Here is a 12,129-nt window from a genome sequence, read left to right as displayed (position 1 = left end):
CGTTTCTGTTTTAATTTTCTCACTCGGTATTATCAATCCACGTAAAACAATGATCACATCACCTGTTAACATAAATCATAAATATGAAAAAGCCTGCCGTTAGCCCACTCTTAAAAACAAAAACAAAACATAAACACTATGAAAAAAAGTTTGTTTTTGAAAGCAAAATCATACAAAAACTTAGTTTATTTAGCGCTACAATTAATGGGAAGTGTTAAATTAGTATAATTAGTGTTAAAAATTAATTTAAAGTGTTAATTTAGTTTAAAACCTAATGAAAGATGCAAAATTAGAAGATCAAGACTAAGATGGGTGGAACGAGTCCAAGAACTTGACGATTTTTTTTTATGTTGAAGAAATAACAGTGTTTTTTTATTCAAAAGCCGTTGACTTAAATTTCACCGTACAATCATATTAAAAATTCAAATTTATTTCATAAGTTTTTCTAAAATGGAATAAAACAAAAGGAATGCTCTAAATAGTTTTCCTTATGATCCGAAATAAAATAAAAATATTAGTTTCTAGAGGGATCAATATTTTAGTAAAGATAAAAATCACGGAGTTCGTTAGAACTCCGTTAGAAGTCAACGAACTACGTTTACAGTTCTAAACTTACTTAACCTAACAGTGAAATGAAAATGGGGAATAAAACAAGCGTGAAAAGATTATATTTCAGTTCAATTAGATTAGTAATAAAGAATACTTTTAAAAAATACCTCGAATTTTGTTAGACAACGTTTTTTTTTTTTATTTGATGAACCGTGGGACTCGAATTTGCTATTTTATTCATTTTTTTTTACTGTACCTTTATGAATCGTGCCGCTAGATAACAATACTTGATAGTACTAGGTAGCGTACAAAAATTTGATAATGTACTTAAAATAATAAAATTTAAAAGAAAATATACTGCAGTAATAGTAAGTGCTGTTATGTAAATAAAAGTACTGAAGATGAAACAATTTTTTTTAATTCCCATCACTTCTTTAAAAAAATAAAAGTATTAGTTTACATGAGATTATACTAGTTTTATTAAAAGGGAATAAATAAAACAGAAATAAATTCGATCGGTAAAATCGAATTGAACAATAAAAGTCGAGGGCTATACATACAAAGTAATAAGTGCAATATTATATTACGGATTTTCGATTCGTAAAGGTCGTTATACTAGTTTTATTAAAAAATGAAAAATATGTTATGAAGTGAATGATATGACTATCAACAAAAAAAATTGGCCGTGAAATTCAATTTGTTTGTTTTAAGGCAATAAATTTTAATAATAAATCCGTAAGGTAACAATCAGTAATTCATTAAAAAAAAAAATACAAGAATAATCTAACAAAACGCAGTGATATCCAAAAACGTACAATAAAATTGTAAACCGAACGGTAAGAGTTTCGCAGATATTATTTCTTCCGCTCAAAAAACAAACATTTCTGTAGTACAATCAAAACTGTTTTTTAATAGAACGACACTGATATCAAAAAAGTTAAGACACTATTTTTCTGATATAAAAAACCTGTTATTAATTTACAATTTTCTTTAAAAAAATACATGTTAAATATATGGAATAGACAATAGATATACAATAACAGATAATAGTGTTATTTACGTTTTTTATTTGCACGTTTATTTTGATCTTTTTATATTTTTTCATGAAAATTAATTTAGTTACTTTTTCTTTGTAATGAAGGTATGAAAAAAAAACTATGTGATAAATTCAATCTTAAAATTAATTTTGTTATACACATCTTCCTGTTCCAACTATTATAGCTGAAGCAAAGATATACGATCAGCAAATGAATTTATTCAAAACATGTTTGCTTATTTTGCATACTTTTTTTTAATGAATTATTTTACGATGACGAATCTTTTAAAATAATTTTCACGGAAAAGATTAAAATATCTAATTATGTAAATTTTTAGAGATAATATTACCGGTATGTTTTGTATGATTTCCGTTTAAAGGATAAAATTTTATATGCTATATAAATAATGAATGACAAGGTGACATGACTTGGCTCAAGAACGGTCGAGACAACAGAACGCATGCAATTTGGCACAATTCTGTGTATGCTCAGCTGTGTGGCGTGTCTACCGAAAAGCCACGTGCGCTCAGACAACAGCAAATATTTGTCAACGACGTTCTATCAAATGAAACTAACGTAACGGTAGACTAGTTTCATGTTCGCTTTACGACTGTGTCCAGCTTGCGAATATATCTTTTAGCCGTTTTTTTGTTTGTTCAGCGCACGTGACGTAGTTATTATTATACTGAGGACACAGAAGTACATTAAATTTCCCTTAGGCTTTTTAATAGTCATTGCATCTGACCCTAAAAAAAAAATCTTACGCAATTATAATGCTACCTGTATTAACAATGCCTCGAAATAATCGCTTTTAATGTTAATTTTTCATAGTATAAACAACTTTAATATATTATAGCCTTGCTACTATGAATCACATTAATACTGCAGAAATGAGGAATTCTATTTATTTGTTGAAAAACCTTGAAACTAAAGTAAAAATAAATTTAATTAAGAAATCACCTAATTCACCTCTAGACAGACATAAATCAGATGAGTAACAACAAAACGCTTTTCTCCGCCCGGGTAGATTTACCTCTCAACTTGAATTTGATTGGTTCTTTCATTCAATGATTTTATCCTGTTAACATTTTTACAATGCTGTAGCCAACAGTCGTTTTATAATAACAAGGTCTTGTAATAAAATTATTTTACATTTATTTTATTTTTTCCTAGTTCACCGATTAATATTTCCTTTTATTAATCATATGATCCTTCCTGTTGAGTTAAACCAGTCAATACGTTGCATTATTATACAACAGAAAAGAATAAACTAATATGTTGCTTTACATTATCAGTCCTAGACTTTCTTATTACTTTTTTTTGCGTTGGAGGAGGGAAAACCTGCAACTAGACGCCCAGCAGCCCGTACTGCTAGGTGTGTGGGGTTTGCCGCTTTCCCGCTGAAGGCGGGGACCCACTAAAAACCCTTCCCCAATCACGATGTGGTGATGGAACCACCGTTGGGTTTCGCATCATCACCAACCGTGACCTCGGGTACACCCGGTGTCGTCCTCGAGAGGCGGGTTCCAGCGTTTCCCGAGGGCACCCAGCAGCGACGATCCTGTTAGAACCCGCAACCCACCTCCGAGAGCTGGGCTTCCACTGCCTCCCTCGAACCGTACACCATCCAATCATTTCACTTCTTCCATCTTTTTAGAGAGGACTCCCGGAACCAGCTTACACACCTATATGTAAGCCCTCCAGCCCTCACTCGAGCCTGTTATGATTCCCATTACTTCTTCAGGAGTGACCACCCAGTCAAATGGTCTTTTGGATTCCCAACTGGGGAACCTTAAAAAGATGTGCTTGACATTATCTGTTTCCTTGCAATATTGACAGCGAGGTAGCTCCTTTCTCCTCCTGGAGTGGAAGTAGACATTGAACGACCCATGTCCCAAAAGCCATTCGCCCGTCCAAAAAACGACCTCCCTATGTTCTCGATCGAGTCAGGTTTTGATACATGGGGTCAACCTGCACGTCCATCTGCCTGTGGAGGCCGCATACCACCTCTCTTGCCACCGCCTAATCAGTGCAGTTCTGTTCTTTGATAATTCCTTGCCTTGGTATCTCTCAGAGTGTTCCTTGACCATCAAATCGATTGGAGGCATACTGGCCAACACCAGACTTTCTTATTGCTGTAAGGCTTGTAAAACACCTAAAGTACAAAAAATACCAGTTACAGTTACTTTCTCTGGTAGTAACGATGTTAATTATATACCTAATACCTGTGTAAAATGAAGGGTGAGAATTGTAGGGCTGAAACTATTTCACTGGGGTTAGAATGTTGCTATACATGGAATCGTATATTTAATTCGGTGAATAATGCAACGGGAAATCATTTCTCTCCTAACTTTCACTAGTAAACCAGGAAAGGAATGCTTGTTATTTTTTGGGATATCTTTTACCTACAACCGTTACGGTTATGAAAATTAACAAACATAATTATATACGATTTATAACGGTTCGTCATGTACTGATTGATTATGCGACGTAAATTCGAACTGGGAATTCATGATATGTTAAACGTTGATGTGGCCAAAATAAATAAATAATTAAAATGTTTAAAGTCGGTTTGACAAACAACAAAAAAGTAATAACCTTCGTAATATTAATTCTAATTTCGTATTCGTGAGAGAAACCTCATAATACTTCCGCCTGGGATAACATTTCTTTAATATGTATTTATTTATTTACGCTCATTTATTTTTGATTCTCTGAATTATTTGTTGTATGTTTATTGAAACAATGTTTTAAATTATGTTAATATTTAGTGGATTCATTGACCTCTTTTATGGTGAATAAATTAAATGCGGATTACGAATGGTTATATTTTGCGTGCTAATTTGTCATTGCTACTTTCGGTAGGATATATTTACAACCAGTTACAAGTATGTTATTTTAAATTTTGCGTGATGACATTTCTTTTTTTAACTGATATTTACGAGAGAACCTTACCTCAGCCACGGTTTATGCTTATTTTAGAAACTCTAATGATAATAAATATTGCTTGGTCGTTACAAAGGAAATTTTATTACTGTACTTAATATATAGAGTTGTGAAAATATTTCTTCGTATTTTAATATAAAAATAAAACCAGGCTTTTTTATAATCCAATTGAAAGTTTATTAAACCAAACATGGGCCGTTTTGATCCGACCAGTTTTTTTCATTTTTAGGTGAGATGTAGTAGCACACTTCCATTATGTACTATCAATGGGAGCAGTATTTGCTGTTACAGCTAGAATTATTCACTGATTTCCACTAATAACAGGTATAAGAATAAATAATTGTAGGTATATAATACCTACAAGAAAGTTATGTATAGACTGACGGTTTAAGGTCAGGACTACACGGTAATGCATCTAAACTTCCCATCCAAGTTCTCTCAATTTTCGATGGGTCAGAGATGTACGGGGTCTGGCGTTGTCAAGATGGAAGAATCTATCAATTCTGGTCACTTTATCTCGATTGCTTGGCTAACCTTTCCAGTTGTTGGTAGTAGAGTTTAGAATCGATCGTTAGACTGTAGCAGTAGTTCATAATGAACAATTACGGAAAGGAATTGTTGTGTAGGAACTTTCCGTTCCTACACACACACACACACACACACCCACACACACACACACACACACACACACACAACCACCCATGGAGGTTGGGTTTCGACTAACCACACATCTCAAGAATGGTAAAACTGAGACTGTACAAGACTACACTTCATTTACACGCAAACATATCATCCTCATTCATCCTCTGAAGTAATATCTGAACTGTAATTCCCGGAGGCTAAACAAAAAAAGAAAGAAAAGTCTAATTGAAGTTAGATATAGGTAGAGTTTTTACATGAAACCTTCGGTGTTACAGCAAGGCACGGGGATCGCGCTACAACAAATCGGTTAATTTGATAGCTAAGGGTTGTAAGTTATGGTAGGTGATCGTGGTTGAAAGAGGTCATGCGAAGCGACAGGAAGTTGTGTAAATACACTGATATAAATGTCTGCCAAAGCATCGGTGCACCCTGACAGAGACCATTCTGATGACTATGTTGTGTTATCAAGGTTTAGAGTGTCTAAACGTTGAGAGTGTTTAACCCCTCCGCTAAAGCGGAGATAGTAAAGATAGTAAAGAAGGGGATGGTATGGTGACCGGGATCGTGAGTGTGTCTTCCCCTACGGGGATCAGGATGTCATATGTGATCCATTTTTCATCGCTTGTAATGAACCGTTTCAAAAATGGTTAAATTCATTCCGTTTTAGCGACGATTCGCAGATGGAAATTAGATCCATTAAATTTTTCATTGTTAAATCACATGACGCCAAAGAAGTTTTTTTATATCCAAGCTTCTTCAAATGATTTACAACTGTTTTGTGGTCAATATTTAGTTCGTTAGTGATATCATAACTGCTAATGTGCTGGTCTTGCTCAATTTTCCATGATTTAATCGATTTTTTTTTTCAGTAATTGGGTGACCAGAGCAAGGTGCAGCATTGATATCAAAATTTCTAGATTGAAAACGGTTGAATCAGCTTTGTGCATCATGACCATAAACATTACAAGTTTTTTTGCAGGCTGAGTCGCATTCTTCCCTTTTTTAAATTAAAAGTTTTATTTTTAACGAATTATTTCTTTATTTTCACTCATTCTCACTCTTAAATAAATAAACTAATATAATTATAACCTTCATAAAAAAAAAAAAAATAGTCTGATATTTCACCCTTTAAAACCACGCATTTCTGGAATTTTTTTTCTTTTTAACTTCCGGGACCACCGTTAGGTATTGCTTCAGAGGATGAGATGGATGATTTGTTGTAGCGTGTGTGAAAAGTGCCATGCCTGACCGAGATTCGAACCCGGGACCTCCGGATGAAAGGCCGAGACGCTACCACTCGCGCCACGGAAATCTGACAACTCTTGCCAGATTTCTTTAATATTACTAGTTATGCGACCGTAAAGCCATCTACCGGGAAAATATGAAGACGCTTTTTCATCGTCAGCAAATATCATTACTTAAAGCTTATTTCTGTAAATTATTATTTTGCGAAGAAAACTTGTTAACAATTTGTGCTTTAATAAGGAGTTATTTAGGAAGCGTTATAAAAATACACTGTTTTAATTATTAGTGGTTATGTCTTTTTTGCTGATACATTTGAAGTTTACTAATCGTTACAAAATAATAGTAAAAACGAGTATAAAATCTTGTTTTATTTTTAAATAGATAGGCTATTTCTATTAACGTATTTAATGATATCTCATTATAGAATTTTATTTCCAAAAGTAAATAAAAAGAAAATCATAGATAATGTTAAAAAAAATTGTTTTCATTAAGAATAATGATTTAAAAGATACTGATATTTCCTAAAAATTGAAGAAAAAATAATCCGTATGCAATTGATAATTCCAACAAAAATATCACCGCCTGAAATTTTGTTTTAATATTTGATTGTTTATATTAATAATAATTGATTATGTATCAACTCAAAAATAAATTATTCCTATTTTTTGCTTTATAATTGTACATAAGGACTGGAAGTATACTGATCAACATTACTCTCAGTGATAGCAACTATGACTGTAACTTTTGTACCTTAAGTGTTTTACATGCGTCAGTCATAATAAAAACTGGGAGAGGTATTGTAAAGAACAGATTACACCATTCTTTTTTTCGACGGAAACAAGATTTGGAAAGTAATATTTATAAAGAAATTACTATAATTTAAAAGTTTTTACACATTCATCTAATCAACCGAATTACTACGGGCTCAGAACTATATTACTTTGTTGCTATTTAACTCTTGCCCTTTAATAGTTCGAAAAAGGATATTATTTTAAATACCGTACCAATATTTGAAACAATTTCGTCGTTTTCACTTTGGTAAGTGTTCGATTAAGTGAAATCTATTTTCATACAACGATATTTTTTATAATATAAACATTAAAAATATAAGCTAACAGAAGTATAAATGTAAATGATAAAAATTATTATAGCTTGCTAAAATAAATAATAAATACAAAGTACTAACATCAAAATGAAATAAGATTTTTTTTAAATCTTTAACATGTACATATGACACAGTATATGTTATCATATTTTCATGACTGATAAATAGACATTAATGGATTTGTAATTTAGGCAATGGTGACTTAATATGACAGTAGAAAGACGTATTATATAAGAGGGGTGATTCTGTAAATGCCATGGAGGGATGGAAGGGGAGAAACAGCGAATAGGTTTTATAAATTCATGACGAAATGATGAAATGAATGTCATTTTAAAATAGGGGATGTTTCTGAGTAAATGCATCTAAAGGGTAACCTAAGTGTTGAGGAATGAGAAAAAAAGCTTTCTTCAATCTTTTTTTACCCCACAATTTTACTGTTCCGTAAAGATAACAAAACAGTTTTTATTTTTATAAATAAATCTGAAAATGTATTTGAATAATTTAGTGTTATAATATATTTATAATTATAAAGAGCAAGGTTATGAATTGTTAAGAGAAAGGTTATGGAAAGCTAACTTAGTAGCTATAAATTTATCACACACTTTCTCTCACTCTCTCTGATAAGAAAAAACCAGGTTTTGTAACATTTTTTTTTTGAAAAACATTCTCTTGAAAAACATTTTTTTTGAAAAAACAAGTTTAAAACATTCGACCGACGCTTGCCGAATGTTTTAAACGTCAACTTCATTGTTGTATATCAACATTAATAAGGAGCTGATAAACTTCAGTATGAAATATATTAGTAAATTATCTTGTCCTGTAATGCATAAATCCTAATTTTATAGTTATTAACTTGACTGATATTATAACCCCTCTAAGTTTTATTTATTCCGTGTTCCTTAATTCGGTCTCGATCAAACTGATCGAGTTTCTGTAATTGTTGGTGTGATCACTCGAGATTAAATTTTTACTTCCTTGTACGAAGTAAAGGAAGAAGTATTGTCTTTGCGAAAAATTTCGGTTTTCAGATTTCAACGGAAATAACCATTTTGTTCACCCCTGAATCCATTTTGATTAGTTTCGGCATGACGCCGAAGTACATATCGGAAAAATTTCGGTTTTCAGATTTCAACGGAAATAACCATTTGATCACCCCTGAATCCATTTTGACCAGTTTCGGCATGACGCCGAAGTGTATGCGAAGTACATATATGCACTTCGCATAACTAAAAAACAATTAGCCGTAGTATGTTGACTGTTGTAACATCTAGTTGTGCACCTCCCCTTCTGATTGCAATCGACCGAACCAAAATTGTCCAAAAAAGCCCAAAATTCAAAACATTTTGGTTTTGGACTTTTTCTTAACGGCAGAAATAAGCCCTCATTCAGAGCTTTACAACGATATATCATAAGTGGTACTTATTTTCATTGGTTCCAGAGTTGTAGCCAAATAAAATTTTAATTAATGAAATATTTGGATCTTACAAGGCACATCTGTTCGAATTAGATTTCATCTCCTTTTTTTACTTTTTTTTTTTTTAAATTTAAATATGTTGATTTAATAATAATTATTAACCTCTGATTCTAAAACAAATTACAATATATAATAATTCAATAACAGTAAAAAAAAATTATGAAAAAATATCAGAAGTTATTAACAAAATAGAATTTTATGTTCTTTTCATTTAAAAAAAAAATGTGTATGTGTAATTTAATAGGCGTACAAGGAAGTGAAGCGGTGTTCACATCAGATTTTTGTAGATAATCTTTGGTCTTTTTTTTATGCGCCCTACACGTTTTTATGCGTTATTTATGAATTGTTGTTTTATCTAATATTTGTCCAAACATTAGCAAAGTTTGGGACCTACAACCATCTAAACACAAGATTAACATTGTTTCACTCGGACACTGTGAGTTTACAGTAAAGCAAGACAGCTTTTATCTCCTGCCGTTGTCGTGTCATCCCAACAACGATTCTTAGCAACTGTTTTACAGATGCTGTTACGCGGAAACTTATGAAACATCACCTTAACTTCACAAAGAAACATATTATAGTAGAATATTAATAAAATTCAAACTTTCACACAATATTTTATAATTAGATTTTCGAAAAGCAGACTTGCCGTACAAAAGCAACTTATAATTATGCTTTACATTTAACTCGTACATTTAACATATTGTACACACTTAACTAACCTAAACAATACTTCAAATAACGGAACATTATTATGCAGGCGGCCAAAAGGCTACCATATCCTACAAAATGTTACGCTATAAAAATTTACACCTAAAGGAGTACAATTATAATACTGCTTTTTTTTTGGCAAAAGCCCAGGCACACATAAGAAAATGAATGACAAACACCGTTTTCTTATGCGTGAAGAAACACAATTACAGAAATATCAATATAGAACAACGAGATATTAATATTGCGGGTGAATAAATACCAGATCGCTATCTTACCTGTAAACCGTACAGGATAACTTAGGTAACAATTTTACAAAATTATTTATCCACGCTATTATTTAAACATTAAATATGATGATTTAAACGATATTACATCTAAATGTTTTTATAAACCGCCAGAAATTACTAAAAACACAGGGTGCGGGTGCATAATAGAAAATACTCATAATCCCATAATATCAGTACTATAATTGCAGGGTGAAATAACTATCACATGTTTTTCCTTATAAATTAGATGTTAATGACTCATAGATTCTTCTTTATATATTTATAAACCGGTTCCGATATTTTGTCTGTTGTTACAAGTGGTCAAATATAATATTAAATTTTACGTTATTATTTTATTGGGCTAAGGAAAAAAATCTTAAAGCTATCAGGTTGCATTATTATAAGTTAAAAATAATATTTATAAGCGTAAAGTATGAAAGAGTTCATTTACATTATGGAACTGATTGATGGAAGGGTGTGGTTCATTTTGTCAAATAGAGCTTTTAAGGAGTAACCTATTGTTATGGTAGCTATCAAAGCTTTTATGTTGATTAAACTGGTAGAAATAATAACCAGTCAAAAACTTTTTAATTTAATTTTTTTTAATTTAAATGAATTTCTCTTTTCTGTCTAATATTTCTACGTAGAATGAGAATGACTTTTAATATTTTGATCTATTTTATTTGTAAAAATAAAATATTCCTGAAGTAAAATAATTTTATTTTAAATTAACTTTCATTTAAAAAATTTTGATTTAGTTAAAATTCACTGAAAAGCAACATAAAAATACATTGAGAAATCCTTTTTTCTGTATTAAGAATAATATATAAAGATAGATGACATAATTAGTTTTAAATTATTTCAGATTTATTCCCACTCTTAGGGAACTTCATTCCCTAATTAGTAAAATGTTAATAAACTATTCATTAAAAGTTAAAATTTTTTAATTTGTACAGCTTGAAGTTGTAAAGGACCATATTGTATTTATGTATATCACTTAAAATATTTTCATAGTTCGTTATTATAAAAAAAAACTATGAAAGGTAATACCATACAATCTAGGTTTTTGAGACTAAAATTTATAAAATGATGAAACAAAAGCAAATAAAATATTAACCGACCGGCTTCCGGTCGGTTTTCCTCTTCTAGAAAAAGGGTGATTTATCTGTTTCAATTCATAAACACGTTGCAAAAATTTCCCACGTGATAGCAATAAAGTAGTAACGCTGAATGTACTGCACCCATTCTGTACAAAGTACAGAAAAAATTCTTGATTTTAGGAGGTCTCATTTTTATATAATTTACTACGGTTACAACCGTCATTAGCATATTCTCACCAGGACTCATTTCTTTGGAAGCCAGACCTTCTCTCTTGATCATGCAATGTGTTCAGACAAACTGTGGAGAGTTTTATTTCACTAGTGCTTGTATATTTTGGAATCATCCTGACATTGAACGAGCACCATCGGTGCTTATTCCGACGCAATTTTTCCACTTTATGTTTGCCTTGTTTATAAACTCGTTTAAGATAGCAAATAATGCGAATGCTGTTGCTTTGAGTTCTATTGGTTTGCAGAAAAGTAGTCCTTCTACTGCTGAAATACCATCACAAAAGTCGATCTCAGCCTGTGAAATGATCATCTTTATTGTTATCTGTAGCTTCATCAAGCTGAATTGAAAACAATTTGTCACGCAACTTCTCGAAAAGCTGATGCTGTACATCTTCAATTGTATCATTAACTCGACGGGCAACATTATCATTTGGTAGAGGTATGGATTGCAATTGTTTGGCAAAATTATCTCCAAAGATAGTTTTTACAATCTAAATTGCAACTAGCAATCTCAATTCAACAAGGGTGTGAGACGTTTTACATGTGGCTATTTTGTATGAAACTTTGTAAGAGGCAAGTAAAGCTTTTTCAATCGCAAAATTTTATTTACAAATGATGTTTGCTTTTCATACGATTTTAATTTTAATTCGAAGAATTCCCGGGGTTTGTTAACGTACTTATGAAGCTTTTCCAAATGTCGTTTAAGCTTATTAGATTTCACGTTGTCTGCTGCCAAACTTTTTGAGCAAATGGCACGCAGGGGCCTTTGATCTTCATTTACTTCAGTACTGGTAAACCCAAAATTTAAGTATTCTTGAGA

Source organism: Lycorma delicatula, chromosome 6, assembly GCF_047948215.1.
Source record: "Lycorma delicatula isolate Av1 chromosome 6, ASM4794821v1, whole genome shotgun sequence".
NCBI classification, from domain to species: Eukaryota; Metazoa; Arthropoda; class Insecta; order Hemiptera; family Fulgoridae; genus Lycorma; species Lycorma delicatula.
This window is presented reverse-complemented; position numbering follows the sequence as displayed.